Genomic DNA, 23,483 nt, shown 5'->3' with positions numbered 1-23,483 from the left:
CTGAAATGTTTTATTATCCAGGAGACTTACCAAGGAGGCAAAGAAGCACAGAAATCTATCACATATCTTAGACATGGAAGAGAGCAAGGAGAGGCTCTAGGTTCAAAGTGACTGAAGCCCCCTAAGCTCTTGTATGAGTTTCTAGATTCCGCCACTGCTTGCGTTCCTTCTGATCTTCATCGTATATATGCTGGACCTTTTGTTGTTACTTAGCTTGAAAAATACTGCTGTTCACGTGCTTCCTTCTGATCTTTTCTTCTCCAAAGATGCTGGAGTTTAGAGAAGAATATAATTTTTCTTAGTATTAGGATACTTTTTCATATTTTGCGGGAAAAAAGAAAAGCACCTAGAGCTAGAAGGCATGCAGTAACCCATACGGCAAGTAAGGCATCAAATGGCTAGCTAGCAGAGGGGGGAGGAGGTCTCCCCTCAAGGCGTGCACGCAAGGCCTCAAACCCATCTGTTTCATTTGCTCGCTCCTTCTCCACATGATGAAGCCATACAACCACCAGACCACACACAAATGATATACCACTGCATACAACTATGCAAGGGGATGATGAGCGAGTGTGAGTGCTGTGGCCACAGGAGCTAGATCGACATGGAGCGGGCTACCGTGAATGTTGCCACGGGTGCCTTGGGGCCCGTCCTGCAGAAGCTCACTGCTTTGCTGGTCCAAGATCAGTACAGGTCTCGTCTTGAAGCTGGGACCCGCAGCGACATCGAGTTCATCAAATCCGAGCTGACCTCCATGCACTCCCTTCTTCTCAGGATATGGGAGAGGGAGGATCTTGGTGCAGAGTGCAAGAAGTGGATGATAGATGCTCGGGAGCTGTCCTACGACATGGAAGATGGCATTGACGACTTCATGCTTGGCTTGGAGCCCAGTGACGGCAGCCATGGCGACGTTAGCTTCAAGAGCCTATTCCAGAAATTTAAGATCAGAGTATTGGACGTCTCAAAGCGGTGCCGTGATGAGTGGAGGAGCGCTCCTGACGAAGCCATCTCTAGCCACCATAGCAAGCGGACCGAAGACCCTCGAGCTGGCTTCCTCCACAGGGATACGTCCGAGCTCGTGGGCATGGACGAACCCAAGGAGCAGCTCCTCAAGATCACGAAATGGTGTGCATCCATGGGCTTGCTGGAATCGGCAAGACAACACTTGCTGACCTGGTGTACCACGAAATCGGGCATGAGTTCCAGTGCCGAGCTTTCGTTTCACTCTCCAAAAGCCCTGATATGCTGGAGGTTCTTCGAGCTGTCCACAGACAAGTTACTAACCATGTACAGTCATCAGGCAGTCGTAGCACAGAAGCAGCAACCGAAGAAAATCTCAGCAATGCAATATCAAATTTCCTCTCTGACAAAAGGTATGCAAACCTTCAAATCTCCCACAATGTAGGCACTGTATAAAAATATTAATCCCCTTCAATCCGTCAAAACAAGCATATTCACTTGCCCTAATAGAAAAGTAAAAAAACCCTCTATATGTGTTAATTTCAAAGGACAATAAATCACTAGACTCAACTTCAAGAAAGTAAAATGAAACCATCAGATTACTGGGTTGCTCTTTTTGTTGATTTACATTAACCCATATAGGCACCCAAATATTCAATCAATATAAAAACATTTCATGTAATTTATACACGGTTTTATAAATAATAACTAGCTGTTACGTGTTAATATACTAGTTCTTATTCTACTAACATATAATCTATTTGCCATCGAACCAGTGAGGTTGCCGGTTTATAGTTAATTAGGTGAATACCCCGAGCGTTGATGCGGGAACAGAGATATTAGAAAAAATATTGCATGGAGCAGTTAGAATTCGTAACTAAGAAATTCTGTAATCAACTTACTGTCCGAATATAATAAATACAAGTGATAAGTGCGCGCCCTTGCCAAAAAAAAGTAAGGAACACAAGGTTGATTCTCAAAGCAAAATTGCTAGGCTGAGAGCTGTTATGTTCAAACATTACATATTTTACATGAGCCACAGAGCACAAGATGAATATGTCTTAGCATAACTGGCATAAAGTTCCAATATCAAGGACATATCTCTAGACTGTGATGATAGAACATAGCATAGCCTATTACCAATTAGCTCAGCAGTAGGTTGGAGCTCCTGCATCCACATATATAGAATCAGACAGCATCTTGGCATTCTGGCGAAATTTGTTCAAACCAGATACAAATCCATTTCCCCCCATCCCAAAAACTTGGTCACAACTTTGTGACCATTTTGGGAATGTTCATTCATCGGATAGATGGCTGGAACTCCGTAATTATCTTCGAGAACAATCACCGTTTTCTTCATTTCCACCTTCCCTCCTTTTAATAGTATCTGTATCCACTCTCCCCCAAAGCAGCTAACCTGACACCTGCACTGAAGTACTGCACAGTTGTCACTTGCTTAACTATATAGATACCCAACTTACAAAACACAACAAATAAGTAACTGTGTGGGAAGCTGTTGTAAAGACAATACCAAAATAGGAAAAGCGAAAATTCAATGGGATAAGCATCTACGTAACGTGAAATTTGTGGAAAGAGAAAAACCAATGGATCTTATGTCGCATCAAGAAAGGCCAAGCCAACTATGTGAAGATTGGAAACACATGGATAGAACGATGATAATCCAAGCCTGATAAAACTTCTGCGTGCTAGAAAGTAATGATTCACCCGTTAGTGAAAGTAAGAGCATGTCTTTCTTTTTCTGATTCCTGTGTATATTTGTCTAGCAAAAAGACAAATGGCCCTCATTCCAAAGAATCTCCAACTGTATGTTCCTGCTGAACCAAGACACTACAGTCACCAGGTAGAAAGGACATACTAAATCAATATCCAACCAAAATATTAATACTATTATCAGAATAGCTCCAGAAGGAACAGAGATACACATTACATAAGGAGCAATTTTAGTCTCTTGCTTAACAAACTTGTCATCAAAGAAAGTCGACAATAGTGAGTGCAATTTAAGCTGGAATTTTTTTTAAAAAACAGCAAACCAAGATCAATAATTTATTTATTTATTTAAACAGGACATACTACAGACACCTAGTAGGGCAAGCCGCAAACATGTCTACACTATTCTGCAAAGTGCTATTCTATTGATCCATGGACCTTGAAAGGCACAAACTCAAATTATACTCAAGGGTACCATCCTATTGATTTGCATCGTAGCTAGTCAACTACAGCAAATAGATTTGATGCTTAGTAACTATGTTAAGCGTGAGAGCTAAACTGATGTTCTTTTTTGCAATAAAAATTAGCTAAAAAGGATATCAAACCAGCTGCAGACTTGTAAATAAACCAGCTTAAGCGTGTAGCAGCATAGAAATTTCACTGTAGCAGCCTACATAATAATTGCTTAATCGATCATTTAATGGGATACTTACCTAGCACTATATCTAAAAAATCATCATAGAGATTTACACTTCTGCAGCTCATGATAGCACCTAAGCTTGGTTCACCGAGGTAGTGAAAACTGGAAGAATGGCAAACTGAAAATTGGTAGCTTTATTTGAAATCTAAGAACAGCCGCAGCTAGCTGAAGACTTTGGCTCCAAGGTTTCACAGGGACAATGTAATGTTAGCCCACAGGAACACCGGCTCAGGTGAGTCGACCACTCACCAGTCTTGCCAAGCACCTGCTAGTGTTGCCGAGCACACACACTAGCTGTGCCGACCACGAACAAGCGTTGTCCGACCACACACTATGACTAGAGGTAGAAGAAGAGGGGAGAACAGAGCACACACACAGCAGAGACACCAGCATTGGCCGGAGCCCTGTATAGGAGATGGCAAATCTGAACTCTCTTTGTTGAGTTGCAGTGGCAAACTATATATACAACTCTACCCTATTTAGTCCTAGTACAGCTGCCCTACTGTAACAGTGACTAGATAACATAGCAGGGCTGACTCTGGCGCCTGCCCCTGCATGTGGCAACAGTGCGGTAGGTGAGACGTTCGGCGCCTGCCTCTACAGCGGCTACAGTACCACAGCAGGGAGCCATTGCGGCGCCGCCTTCCCCTGCCGTGCATTCATACAAGGAAGCAGTAGATTATCTAACAATTCTTTCCCTAATCCTACTGCTAACCCTTGTACCCCCTCCATTCCGATCATCTCCTTCAGCTCCGTGAGTCGAAGACGTCCGAGCAGCTTGGTGAGGACGTCCGCGAGTTGCCGACCAGTTTCGACGAACTCGATGACGATCTGCCCTCCATCGACGCAGTCCCTGAGGAAGTGGAACTTCACGTCGATGTGTTTGCTCCGGTAGTGCAGAACCAGATTCTTCACGAGGGCGATGGCGGGCTGATTGTCAACCATCAGTGCTGGTGGGTGAGCTTCCATGCCGGTCAGCTCTCCCAGCAACTGGCGCAGCCACACAACTTGGCACGCCACTGTGGCCGCCGCTACGTACTCTGCCTCGCACGTAGATAGCGCCACCACCTTCTGTTTCAGCGACATCCATGAGATTGGAGCCGACCCGAGGAAGACGAGCACGACAGAGGTGCTCCGTCGTCCGTCGATGTCCCCCGCCATGTCTGCATCGCTGAAGACAGTGAGCTACAGCCTATTTCCGCCGGTCCTGGGAAAGACGATCCGTTGATCCATCGTCCCTCTCTGGGATCCTCCATGAAGTGACTGACGTATCCCACGATGAACGCAATGTCCGGCCTCATGTGGACTAGGTAGCGCAGACCGCCAACGATTCTCCGGTAGAGTGTTGCATCCACCTTCGCCGTGGTGCTAGACTTTGTCAGCTTCAGCCGCTCCTCCATCAGAGTCACGCATGGCTTGCACTCAGCCATGCCGCTCCGCTCCAACAGCTTCGAGGCGTACGCGCTCTGACCGAGCGTGAGTGCCTCCCTCCCCTGTCTCACCTCAATGCCGAGGTAGTAGGTGAGTGCCCCGAGATCGCTCATTCAAAAACGAGCCGCCATCTCATGCTTGAAGCTATCGATGTCCTTCGTGCGCGCGCCGGTGATGATCAAGTCGTCCACATACATGCCGACGACGAGCTCCTCCTTCCCCCATCACCGCGTGTAGAGCGCGTGCTCGGTTGCGCACCTTGTGAACCCAAGCTCGGCCAACGTGGCATCAAGCTTGGCGTTCCATGCCTGTGGGGCCTACCGCAGCCCGTAGAGCGCCTTGCATAGTCGGAGCACCCTGTGCTCCGCTCCCTTGACGGCGAAACCGGGAGGTTGCCTGACGAAGACCGTCTCCGCCAGCTCGCCGTTGAGGAAGGCTGATTTAACATCCAAGTGATGGACGCACCAGTCCTTTACTGATGCAGAAGCTAGTAGCAAACAAATAGACTCCATGCGCGCTACCAGCGCAAAGACTTCCTCGAAGTCGATGCCCTCACGCTGTACAAAGTCTCAGGCCACGAGGCACGCCTTGTGCTTGACAATGGCACCATGCTCGTCCCACTTGACCTTGTACACCCACTTCAGGCTGATCGGACGGCATCCTGAAGGTGGATCAACGAGTTGCCAAGTCTCGTTTTCCTCGATCGCCTTCATCTCCTCCACCATCGCCTGTTGCCAGTCTCCATCGCGCTCGGCCAGCGTGAACATGGGTGGTTCCTCAGCACTGGCGAGCAGCAGCTTTGGATCATTGAGCAGCCTACCCGCCAGGCCTGAGGGCCCTATACCGCCGATGAGGTCGTCCAGCCTGTGGAACCGCACCTCCTCACCTTCGTGGAAGGCATCCACGAACTCAGTGATGTCACTTGGAGGTGAGGCGAACTCGATCGACATTGATGGAGTTCCATGTTCCGCCGGAGTGCTCGGCAGAGCACCTGGAGTGCTTGGCACCCTGGATGTAGTGCTCGGCACTACTTCTGGATAGCTCGTCACAACTCCTGCATTGCTCGGCACTACTACAGGCGTGCTCAGCCTCAGTCTTGGAGTGGTCGGCACCACTACAAGACGTCTTGGCTCCACTATGGGAGTGCTCGGCACCCGTCCTAGAGTGGTCGCCACCACTGCAGAACCTCCCGGCACCACTCCTGGCGTGCTCGGCATCCCTCCAGGAGTGCGTGGCACTCCTCCCTAAGTGCTCGGTATCCCTCCCAAAGTTCTCGGCACTGCCCCAGGTGTGCTTGGGTCTGTCGCTGGAGTGCTCGGCACCCCTTCCGGAGTGCTCGGCACTTCTTCCCCAGTGTCTCCACTCCCGTGGATGACCAAGTGCTCGACGACGAAGGTGCTGGTGAAGCCGCCAGCTTCCCTCGTGCTAGCTGAAGACTTGGCTCCAAGGTTTCACAGGGACAATGTAATGTTAGCCCATAGGAACATCGGCTCAGGTGAGTCGACCACTCTCTAGTCTTGCCGAACACCCGCTAGTGTTGCGAGCACACACACACTAGCTATGCCGACCACGAACAAGCATTGTCCGACCACACACTATGACTAGAGGTAGAAGAAGAGGGGAGAACAGAGCACACACACAGCAGAGACACCAGTGTTGGCCGGAGCCCTGTATAGGAGATGGCAAATCTAAACTCTCTTTGTTGAGTTGCAGTGGGAAACTATATATACAACTCTACCCTATCTAGTCATAGTACAGCTGCTCTGCTGTAACAGTGACTAGATAACACAGCAGGGCTGACTCTGGCGCCTGCCTCTGCATGTGGCTACAGTGCAGTAGGCGAGCTGTTCAGCGCCTGCCTCTACAGCGGCTACAGTACCACAACAGGGAGCCATTGCGGCGCCGCCTTCCCCTGTCGTGCGTTCATACAAGGAAGCAGTAGATTATCAAACATATAATGCTCGGACAGACCTACCATAGGAGGAAGCGCACTCGTGGCTAGGAACGCGGCGTGCAGCCCGTGCGCCTACCAACTCTCGCGATCAGCTGAGACCAAGCCAGCAGGCGCGGTCACGACTGGTCGCCATGCATGGTCACCATGGATCACCCGCAGGACTAGCCTTTCTATGTTTAGCTTGTGTCAGTTCAGTGTTAGTGGCTGAGTGTTAATCGTTTGAGCTATATGTACTCATTAGTTGGGAAATAAGAAGATCAGCTGGAGATTGATTACAATCTCTCCCGCTCACTTGTGCTCTGGCTCTCTCTCCCACGCACTGTCCACTGACGCCGGCCAACAGGACGGCATCACAACCTCGCCACTGCCGGGATCCCAAACGTCGGCCTCCTGTCTTCCACTTGTATTACCTGTGCAGTAACTCCGGTGCTAACAGACAACCTTCAAATTGTTCACACAATTCCATCAGAAAATATGTTACTATAAGTACTACATGTGAAACAAACTATCTACTGATAGTGCACAATAGCATAGTAACAAAAGTTACACGGTACATTAGATGCATACTTGGTCCCATTATGATAAAAGCAATAGAAGTCTCTTTGCAAATAAAAATTGTAAGTGCATATGGTCAATAAAAGTTGCATCAGGAACCCATTGTCGCCAAGAATACTCTGTAACATCCACGTACCGCCCTTGCATCAGCTTTCTCCAAATTAACACCATGATCAACATCATGTGCTCTAACAAATGTCTTCACATTTGGGAAATAATTATTCAATGCCCAGACAGCTCTGTAGGTAATTGCAGCAGCACAAGCTCTTTCAACTCCAACTTTGTGCAGTACCTATTAAAATTCAATTCAGAACAGTACTCTCAACAAGCTAAATGTGATATTAAAATATAACCCAACTATCTCCTACCTCTCTGCTTCCAGCATCATCAAAATACACTGGAAGCTCATCAATCACATGCCCAACTGCAACCCGATCGCTGAAAAAGAATAAGTGCATAAGGAAAAGGAGAATTTGGATGACCTAACCACTAAGGTGGATAAATTGAACACGGACGATTTGGTTGCAAAGGAAGGTTAAGACATGCAACCATCACACTGCTGGTCTTGCCAGCATTTTCCTGAATTCCTGGAAGAGCCTGCCTGAAAGTTTGTTTTATTTTGCGGATTTAATACATTCCAACTGCAGTCCCACATTGGCCTAGAATACGGTATCAACCATGTGTACATGACGTAAACTGTACACAGTAACTTACAGACTTAAATTTGCATAGGTTCATGCAGCCACACTTCATGGTTAAACATTAATTCAGAACAAACGCTTAGTTCCTGAATAGCTGGCCAAAGTTTCTATGAAATTCAGGTTATTGCAAGATGCACCTTACCTTCTAACATCAAGTGCAACAAAAGGAACTAACTGCTCTTGCCGGAGTTGCACAGGGATGATCTAGTAAGCGGAAAAAATCTCTATAAGGATCTGTCCAACGTGGAAAAATTGTAGTGTGTGACCACCTGCATAATGGTAAGTCTAAATTGATAGTCTAGCCATGGCCATTGTGCCCATGGCAAAAATCAATCATGAGACCTACAAAGCACACAAAAGAAATTCTAGAATAGACAGGCCATCATTTTCACTCCACTATGCACTTCCAAGCTGTTTAACGCACTGCCTCAAGCTACAATAAAAATCATGTTTCAAATCACATGGACCTGGAGATAGATTGTAATTCTTCGCATTCTTTAGGTTATCTGAGTGGGAAATGTATGTCCTACAAATAACTGTTTTATCTTTATGTCATTCCTTGGTTCTTTAAGTTTACTACTTCTAAAGTAAACAACCATGCCGAAAGTAAATGGTCGTATGCAAGATGAAGACAACTTACACTGGCAAGGTGCTACTGCTGCATATGCATAGAAGAGAGAGCAGCAATAGCTTCAAAACCCAGCAAGCAGCAACTAATGACCCCTTCCTCACAGTGGCCTGAAAATCAGCAACAATGGCTCCTAAGCACACACATATATTCAGAAAATGCAACTGCAGTCTGTACACACCATGTATCAAGCACACATTGGATTCTATTTCCAAACCACATAGTATCAAGATACTCTCAGCCAAACATTTTGGAATCCACCACGTTTATTAACTGAATATATTGCGGTCATTCACAGCGAAGTGGAATCATCCAAACATGTATAGGTGAAATAACTGAGCAGGTTCCTTAACCCAATTACCACTAATCTAAACAGCATCAGATTCTCAATAGGAAGCTTTTTATCAGCACGGAGGCACACATGAACTGTAAGTAGAAAGCATTTAGCCCATGCCCATAAATATTGAACCTCTTATGCATGTTGAAGGCACACCTAACAACGATTCAAAACTAGAAACCAATAACATGAAATAATCTTTATTTTCTTATTTTGGGAGAATAAGCAACGTTGTGCAGTCCTTCAACTCTATCCACAACCATCTGAATATTTTCATGTATGTAAATCATCATATATGAAATACAGAAAATGCTCTAAACATAGAATTGTGATTGCGTTACTGAACCCATCGTTTAGAAGTTTGAATCTTGTTTATCTGAAGAAACAATGCAGGTGACGTATTGCTTCACTATGACTACCCAGCACCTCCTTGCTGCTATTGCCAGCCTGCCTTGCTGATATGGACCTGCATGCTGGACCACTCTTATGCTACTGGCTGCTTAACTGATGGGGCTCAGGCAGCACAGAATAAACCACATAGGTGATTAGATTTCACACAATGAGCACATTGCTAGGGATGAATTGATAGATCAAAACCTGGAAACCACAAAATATCTGGAACTAAAGCATGTAAACATGTAGAACCTAAATATGGCAACATCCATACCTGCATGGATTGCAATCAACAAGCCTGCTTTCAGACCTGAGATTGGTGTATCTTCATGTGTTTTATTGGCCAATTTCTATAGAACCAAAAAAATATCAGTGCACACAGGCTCTAGCTGCAACCTTACTCAAAGGCAATAACAAATTATGGAACTAAAATTGATCATAAAGTCATTGTAGACCAAAAAAATAATCTAATCCTCACAGCAATGCAGGAAGTGGTGTTTTTTTTTTCTTCAAATATACGACATCTGCTTTGAACTGGTGAACCAGAAGATAGCTATCATAATAACCTTGGGTTCTTATTAGCAACCACAGTGTATATGGACAGCTTTTGCGCCAGTGGGCTATAGTTATTGTTGCTACCACAATGTATATGGTCTGGGTAGTCCATATGAGAGAGGCATGGGAGAGAGTGAGCAGAGAGAAGAATTATTTGTTTATTCCTTATGGGCAGCCCATAAGACTATGGATACCTTTAGTTGTGGACTACTCTATAGACCACCTCTACAATGTTTCAGCTAGCTGGTAGACAATATTCTAATGCCTATGGTCTACTTTTCTGCAACATTGTGGTTGCTCTTAAGAAATAAAAACTGGTTATAAGAATGCCATCTGCTTTGATAGCTATCATAGGGGACATTAATACCTTAGCAAAAAAGAAACACAATGCAACTGGAAGCAAAGGAACTTACTGGTTCACTTTCGAATCTAGCCGATCCACTCAAGTTGATTTCCTAGAAACAACTAGTACCCTTCGTTGAGTACCTTGCATCACACAGCACAGAGAAAAGAAACATCAGGAACCATGGAATAGAAACTGGGGAAAATACAAAAAAGGCAAATGACAAAAGGGAAACCTATTTAGAACTCAGATACATTCACTAAAATTGCAAAGGCCACTACCAGCAAAGAGAAAAATTGAAAACACACACAAACACAGAATGAAACAAAAGAAGCAAGAACAGAAGAAGATTGCACGCAGAGTCAGATCCACACGAGTAGACAAACTCTGCACCGAAAAATCCACAAGCGCAGAGTGCAACATCTAAGCTTCGGCCCCCAGGAGTAGAGGGAAAGTGAATCTTTTGGCAAGAAGGAGACCAGACCTGGCCTGCAAAAAGCACCAGGCAAAAGGCAAGACTGTCCATGAAAAAAATAGGACACGGACGGAGGTGCGCCGCCGTCCGTATCACCTTGGAGAGAAGAGCCTGAGTGATGAGATGGTGGTGGCTCCAAGGACGGCCATGCCCGCTTCATGTGGTTCATGCGCCTAGCGCAAGCAACCGCCAGACCCATGCAGATGGCGTCGTGGTTGTCCATGGCCATCTACCACGCCTAGATCTACGCGCGCTTGGGTATTTACCTGAGTCTATGTCGGCAGAACCAGCCCCTCCCTTCCATGCATGCTCGCAGGCACCCACCGCCGGAGTGCCAGAGGCCACCCACGCCGGTGCGCCCATTGCCACGCGCTGCACCCACGCCCTCGCTGGTGCGCTGCTGGGCCAGGGGCCACCCTCGCCCAGCGCCTACAGTCACACCCAGGGCCTGCCCACGCCGGTGCAATGCCACGCTGGGGGACGCTCTCTCCTGAGCCGCCCACGCAAGACCGCCGAGCCCTGCCAGGGCCGGTGTGCCGTGGCCGAGGGGCGCCCATGCCTGGACCCCGCGCACTAGTGGTGCCCTTGCTCGGGCCGTCGATCCCACCAGTGCGCTGCCGAGCCGAGGGGCGTCGGGGCAGCCACGCGATAGGACTCCCACGCCGGGATCCGCCCATACCCGGGAGCCCGCGACCGAGGCCTCCGTGCCGTGGGCCTCCCGCCTTGGGCCACCCGAGCAGGGGCTGCCGCGCCAGGACGCCCACGTCGTTGCCTCCGCTAATGCTTGAGAGAGAGGAAGAGAGAGAGAGAGGGGGAGGGAGAAGGGTAAAGGGAGGGAGAAGTAAACAAGCTCCTATCCTTGGTCCGAGAGAGAAAGCTCGTTGCGCTGTACAGGACTACAGGTGCTCTAGCCAATTGTAGACAACGCTAGAGGTGTCAGACACTCAGACGTGAGAAGCGCGCGAATGTCCTGAGGAAAAGGCGGGAAAGTAGATGATCCACACGATGAAGATCAGACTGCACACACTAAAAAGGATGACGTGGCCGGGGCAAGGGCCTTCCGAGGCCGGCGGCTCTCTTGGGGTTAGACGTGTTCCATAACTTTGGTATAACGAAAGAATAAAATGAAAATAATATTGACAAAGCATTAGCTATGACCACCATATTTGCTGTTGAAAATTTCGATTGGGCACTATTGGTAACAACTAATCACGTTATCAAGGTAATCAAAGGCTAGAATAATCAAAGAAAAGAATTGAGCATTAGGAACTCTAAAAGTAAGTCATATTATCTAAGCAACTGCAAAAGTACGTAAGCCTGTAGTGGCTGATTTAGTGACTCGTATGGCAGTGGTGAAAAAGGAATCAGCTTATATAGAAGAAAACAATTCGATACATAAAAATCATGAAGAGCGCTGCAAGCAACAGGTAAAAATAAAAGGAGTATACAAACAAACAGATTAGTAAGTAAAATATATGAAACAATTCAATACACAAAAACATGAAGATTAGACCATTATAGTAGGCAGGTGGATTCGTGGATGCCAGCTTGATTACTTGCACACGGTTGTCGGCAAATGGCAAGAGACGGGGATGGTTGGGCTAATAGGCTGAGCAGCCATGAGGCCGTGAGAATGACTGCTGGACAACGGCATGGAGGTAGAGAAGTACTAGCGGATAGAGTGGTAGTGAGAGAACAAAGGACGAACAACCCTCTAAATATAAGATGAATTTGTGTTCGAGCTATGTTGCGCCTTGTCACAAGCACCTAGAGACAAATTTGCATATACAAGGTGGGTGCTGATAGAGGCCGTTTGACCAGAGAAACTGGGGGAAAATTCACATATACAAGCAAATTAATAGACCTAGATCCCCACCAGGTCATCGGGCCACGAATCCAGGGACACGCTAACAAGTCTACTTCTGATATCAACAAGGCTGATTGTCAGGCCTAGTAGCGCTAACAAGTCTACTTCAGAGCCACGTTTTAAAACTGCATCAATGCCTGAATTCGAAGTACAGTTTTAACGCCTTTAAAAAATTTAACGTGATGAATCGGTAATTCTGAAAATAAAAAATCTGACAGAACAGTTAATTTTGCTAGAATTACATAAATCAATTACTGAGATGCCAGCACGATTGTACAACATTAACTGAAGCTTTTAGTACAGCCCTTTAAGAGGAGTGACGTTTTAAAACTGCATCAATGCCTGAATTCGAAGTACAGTTTTAACGCCTTTAAAAAATTTAACATGATGAAATAAAAATCATAAGGAACACCAAGAAACAGGCTGGCATTATTGGTCCAAGGATGTACAGAGAGCTCCAGAATCATAAACATGCTAAAAATTTAGGTATGTTAGAAGGCATGTGAGAGAATTGAGCTAATTTTCTGCTCTGTAAGATGTCCAGACCATTGTCCTAACAAAAGCAACTACTAAAGAAGTGAACTAGCTCAGGCCAAAAATACCCTGAATCAAACTCACTCAAGCATGACCCAATTTCAGGCAACCGTCACTAGTGTCTAAGGCAAGCAATAGATGTTGGAACTAGGTAACTAATATTATCAGACATTTTAAAGCTGAAATAGAAATTTGGGGGGCTTTTTTCCTGTAACACAGTCACACATGCTAGTGCTAATTTGCAGACTGAACCTATACATCGTCAAAAGAGTTATTAATTATGTAGTATTTCTGTCATGTAGGAGCGCTAAGTTCAGATTGTAGGTTATATGATCTTACAGCAAAGGATAGTAATTTGAATCCGATGCAAGTAAATGTCCCAACTCCCAACCATTTTGTCCTCTACGGTTTAGTTAAGAAAATCTCAACACCAGTTAAATGTTTCTTTAGAAAATCTCAACACCAGTTAAATGTTTCTTCTGTTCTCTCGCCACTTCCATCATCTCTCTACTGCCTAACTCTTACAAAAACAACTGTACAAAAAACAGACAAGGGCCAGGTGGGAAGTGCATTACATATTCTTGTATGATGATGCATTTAATCACAACACCATCCAACAGAGGCTAGCACATAGCAGTCAATTGCAAAACAACAGTTAGCTTGCATTGACATTTCATAAAACACCTAGATTACACGCAGTGGCAGCACAGAGCATCAAGCACGTAGCAGCAGCACATAGCAACCAGCAGAGGATTTCCAGCGGCCGAACTCCAGATGCACAGTAGCAGCAACGCTAGGTAGCAGCATGGGGATTGGGGATTATAGGGAGGACAACCTCACCTGGATTCTCCATGCACGACGGCGCCGACGAGGTAGAGGTACTCGAAGATGAGGTGGATCCGGTACCCCTAATGGCCGCTCAATGCGTGGGTGCGGGATCCGGCGGCAGAGGGGGTCGGAGAGACTGAGGTGAAATGGGAGAAGAGAGGGGGAGAGAGGAGAGGAGCGCTGAGCACGTTGGACGCAGTACTTGAGTCCGAACTTAACCCATCTTCATAATTTTTTCGGGTCCGATGGCTCAGGCTACAGATGTGTTTTATTAAAATGCGTCGCTGACTACTTTTGTAGGGGCTGCAGCCTTTTGTACATGCAGCATTTGTAGATGCGGCTGTTGATTGAGCCGCCCCTACAAATCGCAACACCGGAGGCTGCTGGTGAGTGAGCCGCCCCTACAAATCAACCCATTTGTAGGGGCGGCTGGTCTCATGGGTCCCGAGCACGCCCACTATAGGGGCGCCTCCATCCCCAGCCGCCCCTACAAAAAATTGAGCCGTTGCTACAAACCTTTTATGTAGTAGTGAGTTTTCAACCAAACCCAACACCTTCGAAGAGGCAGCAATGGGAAATCGGGGAGACTTTGATAGTGATCCCCTCATCCACAGTAGGCATCCGAGGACTCCCATTGTAGGCCGTCATCTTGCTTTACAAGCATTCTTCTGAGCATGACTTACCCGAAGAGCCTTCTCCCAACATTGCTGCAGCATCTGTAGGCATTGGGGATGGTGGCATGGTGGTTGATCTAGGTATTTGCTCAATCTAATTAAGAATATCAGGGAAGAAGATGTGGTGTGCTCTGCGAAAGCTTCCACCACATCCTGTTTTATAGGCGACTAACGAACCAGCTGTAGGTGGACCGGACTATGAGATTCATACTCCATGGCATCACAAGCGGAATAGTAAAGGAAATGAAAATGAGGCAGCTTGGATTCATCGCTCCACCACATTCTTATCTTTAGTAAGACTTCTTTATGCACTTTATCTGGAGGACTGAAGACCGTTTTTAGTGTAGTAACCGATGGATAGAGCTATCGACTAGCTCGTCTAAAAATCCTTCGGGGCCTACTATCGGTGTTATGGATCATGAGTACCTCACCATCTAGAGAAGAGTCCAACGGGACGGGATGAGCTGAGCTTGCTAAAAGAGAAGCCCAACCTGGATGGGGTAATATCTAGGTCTTGGGAAACAAGCCACCGGCAATGTAGCCTTGGAAACCAAGATATTCATGTTGATCTGATAAGATCAGATAGATTTCCTTGTAACAAACTATGAAACACATTTGTAACTCATAGATTTCTCAGCGCACATGTTAGTCATAGTGCTTGTGTTGTCATCTATAATTACCATAACCAAACATGACTATGCATAGGGCACATGATCCTTATACATGGGAAGGCTTGGCGAAGTTTGCCGGCTGTTGCTAGCACAGACGAGGGGAAGAAGAGGAGAAAATGGGAAAGGGAAAAGGAACTGATGGGTGGTTGCTGAGTGGGAGTAGGGGCACTAGCGTGGTGATAGCAGAGGCTACATCATGAGGAAATATGTTTTGATAGTTTATTTTTTGATATTGTAGATGTTAATATATTTGTCCATGATCCTTGTCAAAATTTAAAAAGTTTGGATTGTAGCACTAAGCGAAAATGACTTATGATTTGGAAGCAATGATTCTATACCAAAACCTAACTCATGTGTATCAAGCATAACTATTATAGTAAATTACCGAATTGTACAATAGCTAATATAGAAAAGGCTAATAAGTCAAGGTATATATATATGTGTCATCATATAGAACCGGTACGTACGCATGTAGGAAGCAATGATCATATTGATTTACATTACAAGTAGGTGTCAACAAAGTATAGTATGTGATATAAACCACACATGGATTTATGTGTGGTGCAAGGAGAAAAACTTCGAATGGCTATGGAAAAGCAAATAAAGTAAATAAATTACATTTGATATTGAAATGAATTGCACTTTTGGAAATATATTTCATGGAGAATTTAACGAAACAGATTTGATGTTGTAGATATTGGTACATTTTTGTGTGAAGTTGGCAAGTTTATTTAAAGAAGTATGACTTAGGATAAAGCCAAGTGAGCAATAATTATGAGCAGAGGGAGTAATTTATAAATAAAGAGTCCATTTGATTAATTCACCGTATGTAGAGAGTAATTGATGAATAAATACATACATACATAAATAAATAATAGTGCTAATTTCTTTCACTGTATATATGTATACTAGTATTTTAAACAAGTGTCCACTTCTTTTATTATATAGGTACTTGGTGATAGTTGATGATATCTGGCATTGGCAAGATTGGGAAATCATCAGAAGGGCTCTTCCCGAGGGTGTGCCGAGGCGTAGAACACTCGCTACAACTCGTGCCAATGTTATAGCTGAAAAATGTCATCTCACTAAATTTGACAATGGAGATGCATGCATCTACCGATACGGTGGTATCAATGATCAGGATGCTGCCACGCTATCTAGGAGAGTATTTACTAAGAAAGTCCTGAGCATACATCACAAGAAGAAAGCCCTGATCAGGTCCCCAGCTAGTATTGTATTTGGCACGAAGATCCTGCCCAAGAAGATTGCCGAGATGTGCTGTGGCATGCCCCTTGCAGTAGAGTGTTTGTCGTGGGCAGTGGCAAGCAGCATGGACTTGAAAGGCTTCTGAGTAGTGGTAATAATCATGTGTCGTTGAAGCCGCTGGCAGAGAGTCTACGCCTTGGTTATGACGACCTTCCTCTTCATCTCAAGACTTGCCTGTTGTACTGTAGCATGTACCCAACTGGCTACTTGAAGATTGAAAGGCATGGTCTGGTGAGGATATGGATGGCCGAAGGATTTCTTTACCACCAAGCAGGGGAGGAGGAAGCAGCAGCAGCAGCAGCAGAAGGTTGCCTTGACGAGCTTGTCTCCAGGGGTCTCTTGCAGCCAGAATCATCAGAAGAGAATAAGCAATACTACAGTGTGCACCCCATGATGCGAGCCTTCCTAGTATGCAAATCAAAACAGGCTACTTTTGCTGCATATCATGAGGAGGACAGTCGTCCGTCGATCTTGGATGCTCGTCGGATCCGTCGGTTGTCTGTCGGTTTCCTGGGAAGGCCGGATGGCGTTGTTTCAGTAATGGATGGAGCACTGCGTACACGCTCCCTTGTGGTTTTTTCTTACCCCTGGCCGCACGCTGGTGGTTGTCTAGTCCGCTGGGAAAAGTTGGAAGATGTGCGAGTGCTGAGCATTGAAAGCACCGGGTTTCCTCTATCTGATATTGATCTGGCAGATATTTGCAGTAGGCTGCTCCGGTTGAGGTACCTGGGTCTCAGGGCCACGCCCATCAGTGGACTTCCGCCGCAAATAGGGAGACTGCGGAGTCTGGAGACCCTGGACGTAAGCAGCACCCACGTAAGTGAGATACCCAAGGAAATCCAGGAATTGTGTGGTTTGGAGACGCTGGACTTGAGCAACACAAGCGTGAAGGAGCTACCGAGAGAGATTGGAAAACTGCAACAGTTGAAGACTCTGAATGTGAGCTACACCAGGGTTAGGGAGCTGCCGAGAGAAATTGGAAAGCTGCAGCGCTTAGAAACTCTGGATGTAAGTCACTCCAGGGTCAGGGAGCTTCCGAGAGAAATTGGGAAACTGCAGCACATGAAGACTCTGAATGTGAGCCACACCAGTGTCAGGGAGTTGCCTTGGTTGCTCACAAACTCGTTCAGTGTGCTTGCTGGTAACAAGTATCCTGCTAAGGCGGGGAAGCTTTCTAACAATGACTTGGCTGTCTTGCGACATCTGGATGAGGAAACTATTTTGTCTTCACTAGTAAAACCTGGAGAGGACCTACCATCATGTTATATGATTATTCGTATCAGCTTCTCCTTGTCGTAGGACTCAAGATAGTCCGCAGACACATGAGAGTCCCGGAGTGGGTCAAACGACACATGGCCAGTGTTTCCACATTGGATATCAGTCTCTGCAAACTGGAGGACGACGACCTTGAATACCTGTGTAATAGAATGCCAAACCTGCAGCACCTTACACTGAGACTTGAAGTCCTCCCAAGGAAGGCTACAGTCAGCACAGGCGCAGGGTTCTCAAGGCTGCAGAGCTTCTGCTTGAACGTCCACCGTGGTCATATGAGAGTCCCAGGGTGGTTCAAACAACACATGGCCAGTGTTTCCACCTTGGATATCAGGCTCTGCAAACTGGAGGACGACGACCTTGAATTCCTGTGTAAGAAAATGCCAAACCTGCACGACCTTACACTGAGACTTGAAGTCCTCCCACGGAAGGCTATAGTCATCACAGGCGCTGGGTTCTCAAGGCTGATGAGCTTCTGCCTAGATTGCCGCTTGCCCATGGTGACTTTCCAACAAGGTGCAATGCCCAAGCTGGAGCATCTTGAGTTCAAGTTCTACACCAGCCGAGCATTAACAAGTGAAGACCCTGTGGGGATCAGGCACCTCCTGAGCCTCAAAAGGGTTGTCTTCCAAAGTTCCCCGAGGTATAAAAGCGACGCTCCGGGTATCAGCGTGGTGATTAATAAAGTAAGAGAAGAAGCCAAGGAGCACCCCACCAAGATCACTATTTCCATCAATGGCAAGGATGAAGAGGTAATCCAGGAGAAGGGGGAGGTCGCGACGACGACGACAACGACATCTGCACCAGACAAGATTTCTGAAGAAAACATTGTTACCAGTGGCGGCGCAGGTGGCAGCAGTGGCGCAAGCCTCGTGGTTAAGACCATCATTGAAAGAATAGGACAAGTATTGAGGGCAGCACTTATGCGAATCCCAGGTATTGAGGAGAATCTGGAGATTGAGGAGATCAGAGAAGCCCAGGAATAACTGCGCTCATTCTGCCTTGCCGAATGAAATCACAGGTATATGTGGGTGATATATCTTAGAACAGAAGCAATAGCGGTAGCTTAGTTCAACTCTCCGTTTCAAGAAAAAACCAGAAATTTCTGATGCCTGATGCATTTGTTTCTTCGTCCATTTTTGTTTACTGTTTCAGGTCTTTGACAATTATGCACCTTTCACTGATCGCTGTTGCTCGTGGATTATTATATATATCTCTGGTTTGCGTTCTTCAGTCAATAAAGATGTAGTGTTTCACTACTACAAAGAAGTGGACTTGCTAAATGACACTTGGCCCCCATGCCAAGATGTGATGCTTGTTATGTGTGTCGGTGCTTCTTCTCCATGCCGCGTGCCAGTTTGTTACTGAGAAATTTACATACCTCCTGCATTGGAGAAAAGAACACGATAATATGTAATAAATAACTGATGTATGTGGTTGTTTGTTTTAAGCGTTGGTATGTTATACATGTGGCATACAAAAACATCATTCAAACTTTGGTCAATATCTGTACACACTTCGTTCTCAGTTTTTTTTCCCGTTTCACTTTGACATATCTTGTGATCTCTTACATTTACAATGATGCATCTACAGCGGCTACAGTGCGGCAGGTGAGACGTTCGGCGTCTGCCTCTAAAGCGGTTACAGTACCACAGCAGGGAGCCATTGCGGCGCCGCCTTCCCCTGCCGTGCATTTATACAAGGAAGCAGTAGATTATCTAACAATTCATTCCCTAATCCTACTGCTAACCCTTGTACCCCCTCCATGCCGATTATCTCCTTCAGCTCCGTGAGTCGAAGACGTCCGAGCGGCTTGGTGAGGGCGTCCGCGAGTTGCCGACCAGTTTCGACGAACTCGATGACGATCTGCCCTCCATCGACACAGTCCATGAGGAAGTTGAACTTCACGTCGATGTGTTTGCTCCGGTAGTGCAGAACCAGATTCTTCGCGAGGGCGATGGCGGGCTGATTGTCAACCATCAGTGCTGGTGGGTGAGCTTCCATGCCGGTCAGCTCTCCCAGCAGCCGGCGCAGCCACACAACTTGGCATGCCACTGTAGCCGCCGCTACGTACTCTGCCTCGCACGTAGATAGCGCCACCACCTTCTGTTTCAGCGACATCCATGAGATTGGAGCCGACCCGAGGAAGATGAGCACGATAGAGGTGCTCCGTCGTCCGTCGATGTCCCCCGCCATGTCTGCATCGCTGAAGACAGTGAGCTGCAGCCTACTTCTGCCGGTCTTGGGAAAGACGATCCCCTGATCCATCGTCCCCTTGATGTAGCGCAGTAGCTGCTTCATTGCAGCCCAGTGATCCTCTCTGGGATCCTCCATGAAGTGACTGACGTAACCCACGGCGAACGCAATGTCCGGCCTCATGTGGACTAGGTAGCACAGACCGCCGACAATGCTCCAGTAGAGTGTTGCATCCACCTTCACCGCGGTGCTAGCCTTTGTCAGCTTCAGCCGATCCTCCATCGGAGTCACGCATGGCTTGCACTCAGCTATGCTGCTCCGCTCCAACAGCTTCGAGGCGTATGCGCTCTGACCGAGCGTGAGTGCCTCCCTCCCCTATCTCACCTCAATGCCAAGGTAGTAGGTGAGCGCCCCGAGATCGCTCATTCAAAAACGAGCCGCCATCTCGTGCTTGAAGCTATCGATGTCCTCCGTGCGCGCACGCCGGTGATGATCAAATCGTCCACATACACGCCGATGACGAGCTCCTCCTTCCCCCGTCGCCGCGTGTAGAGCGCGTGCTCGGTTGCGCACCTTGTGAACCCAAGCTCGACCAGCGTGGCATCAAGCTTGGCGTTCCACGCTCGCGGGGCCTGCAGCAGCCCGTAGAGAGCCTTGCATAGTCGGAGCACCCTGTGCTCCGCTCCCTTGATGGCGAAACTTGGAGGTTGCCTGACGAAGGCCGTCTCCACCAGCTCGCCGTTGAGGAAGGCTGATTTAACATCCAAGTGATGGACGCACCAGTCCTTTACTGATGTAGAAGCTAGTAGCAAACGAACAGGCTCCATGCGCGCTACCAGCGCAAAGACTTCCTCGAAGTCGATGCCCTCACGCTATACAAAGCCTCGGGCCACGAGGCACGCCTTGTGCTTGACAATGGCGCCGTGCTCGTCCCACTTGACCTTGTACACCCACTTCAGGCTGATCGGACGGCATCCTGAAGGTGGATCAACGAGCTGCCAAGTCTCGTTTTCCTCGATCGCCTTCATCTCCTCCAGCATCGCCTGTCGCCAGTCTCCATCGCGCTCGGCCAGCGTGAACGTGGGTGGTTCCTCAGCACTGGTGAGCAGCAGCTCTGGATTATTGAGTAGCCTACCCGCCAGGCCTGAGGGCCCTATACCGCCGATGAGGTCGTCCAGCCTACGGAACCGCACCTCCTCACCTTTGTGGAAGGCATCCACGAACTCAGTGATGTCACTTGGAGGTGAGGCGAACTCGATCGACGTTGATGGAGTTCCCTGTTCTACCGGAGTGCTCGGCAGAGCACCTAGAGTGCTCGGCACCCCGGATGTAGTGCTCGGTACTACTTCTGGATAGCTCGTCACAACTCCTGCAGTGCTCGGCACTACTGCAGGAGTGCTCAGCCTCAGTCTTGGAGTGGTTGGCACCACTGCAAGACGTCTTGGCTCCACTACGGGAGTGCTCGGCACCCGTCCTAGAGTGGTCGCCACCACTGCAGAACCTCCCGGCACCACTCCTGGCCTGCTCGGCATCCCTCCAGGAGTGCGTGGCACTCCTCCCTGAGTGCTCGGCATCCCTCCCAACGTTCTCGGCACTACCCCAAGAGTGCTCGGCTCTATCGCTGGAGTGCTCGGCACCCCTTCCAGAGTGCTCGACACCTCTTCCCCAGTGTCTCCACTCCTGTGGATGACCAAGTGCTCGACGACGAAGGTGCTGGTGAAGCCGCCAGCTTCCCTCGTGCTCGGACTGGTCCAGTTCCAAGCCGCCTTCTCATCGAACACAACGTCATGCGAGACAAGCACCTTGTCTCTGCATGGGTTGTAGAGCTGGTATGCCTTGGTACCCTCCACGTAGCCCAGGAACACCATCGGTGTGCTCCTGTCCTCTAGCTTGGTGAGGATCGGCTTCGTCTTGCCGACGTGGTCGATGCAGCCGAATGTCCGGAGGAAGGACACGCTCGGCTTCTGCCCATACCAAGCTTCGAACGGCATCTTGCCCTTCAGGGCCTTGGTGGGAGCGTGGTTGAGGATGAACACCACCGTGGTCACCGCCTCACCCCAAAACCTTGTCGACATTCTTTTGGCCTTCATCAGGGATCGAGCCATGCCGACCACCGTCTGCTTCCGCCGCTCCACTACGCCATTCTGTTGTGGCGAGTACGGCGCGGTGTGGTGTCGTACCACACCCTGATCCGTGCAGTACGCAGCGAACTCCACCGAAGTGAATTCGCCACCGCGATCAGTCCTCAGCGTGCGGAGCTTCTTGCCACTCTTGGCCTCCATGCGCATCTTGAACTTCTTGATCGCCGCCGCTGCTTCGTCCTTGCTTGTCCGGAGTTGCAGCCACATGTAGCGACTGCAATCTTCCACAAGCAGGAGGAAGTACCACCGACCACCGTTTGTGGCTGGCGTGATCGGCCCATAGAGGTCACTGTGGATGAGCTCAAGAGCGTCCGACATGCGATACTTAACCGTCTTTGGGAATGGTAGCCTGCTCTGCTTCCCGGCCAGGCAGCTGTCACATAGCTCACCTCCGTGCTTGATGTGGGGTAGCCCTCGGACCATCTTCTCCAGCCGACCAAGCGCATCGAAGCTGAGATGTCTGAACCGGGCATGCCACAGCCATGGCTCCTCGGTGTGCCTTGCCGCCAGGCACACCAGCTATTGTACCTTCAGGTTGAGTAGGTACAACCGGTTCTGGGACCTCTTTACCTTGGCAAGAAGTCTCAGCTCTCGGTCCCTGATCCTAAGGATACCGTCCTTGATCAGTACCTCGCTCCTGTGCTCATCTAGCTGGCCAATGCTGATGATGCTGGAACGCAGCGGCGGGATGTAATATACATCCGTTAGTGTGCGATGCTCCCCATTCTAGCATCTGAAGATGATGGTGCCACGCCCTAGGATAGCCACCCTTGAGCCGTCTCCAAACTTCACCGTACCGGTAACATCATCGTCGAGCTCGGAGAAGGCTTCCTTGGAGCCTGTCATGTGGTTGCTGGCACCAGAGTCCAGGTACCACCGCTGCTTCTGGTCGACGCCCACACGTCCGAGGCAGACTTGGGCGCGTGGTTCGTCGAGGTTGACAGCCTTCAGGGCCATCCCAGGTCCTTCGCCCGCCATCACCTCTACCTTCTCCTTGGCCTCGATGTCGTGCAGTGCATAGAACGTCGCCATCAGGATAGTGGCCTCATCCTCATCGTCAGCTTGCGCTAGATGAGCCTCAGCCTCCTTCTCCTGCTTGTGATTTGGGCACTCCCATGCCCAATGGCCCATCTTCCCGCAGCGCCGGTAGGCGTTGTGGTCGACCTTCTTCTTCTTCTCTGAAGAAGCCTTGCTACGGCGCTTGCCATCGCCACCGCGGCTGGAGGAGGCTACCCCAGAGTTCCTCCGAGCAGCCCACTCCTCCTCTGTCAGCAGTA

The 23,483-nt window shown here is 48.2% G+C and overlaps 2 long non-coding RNA genes and 1 pseudogene across 2 annotated transcripts; 1 reads left to right on the top strand and 2 right to left on the bottom strand.

Moving 5' to 3' along the window:
- Positions 1–601: 601 nt before the first annotated feature.
- Positions 602–19,142, top strand: LOC136483135 (disease resistance protein Pik-1-like; annotated as a pseudogene).
- On the bottom strand, positions 2,006–4,284 carry LOC136483134 (uncharacterized). The gene is made up of 2 exons (XR_010765322.1): positions 2,683–4,284; positions 2,006–2,386 (listed from the first exon to the last, which is right to left on the bottom strand). It is a non-coding gene; the product is annotated as an uncharacterized lncRNA (long non-coding RNA).
- LOC136483136 (uncharacterized) lies at positions 7,482–9,233 on the bottom strand. Its single transcript, XR_010765323.1, has 3 exons — positions 8,667–9,233; positions 7,694–7,763; positions 7,482–7,617 (listed from the first exon to the last, which is right to left on the bottom strand). It is a non-coding gene; the product is annotated as an uncharacterized lncRNA (long non-coding RNA).
- Positions 19,143–23,483: the final 4,341 nt, after the last annotated feature.

This window comes from Miscanthus floridulus, chromosome 9 (genome assembly GCF_019320115.1).
Source record: "Miscanthus floridulus cultivar M001 chromosome 9, ASM1932011v1, whole genome shotgun sequence".
NCBI classification, from domain to species: Eukaryota; Viridiplantae; Streptophyta; class Magnoliopsida; order Poales; family Poaceae; genus Miscanthus; species Miscanthus floridulus.
The sequence above is the reverse complement of the archived record's forward strand: the minus strand, read 5'-3'. Positions and strand labels throughout refer to the sequence as shown.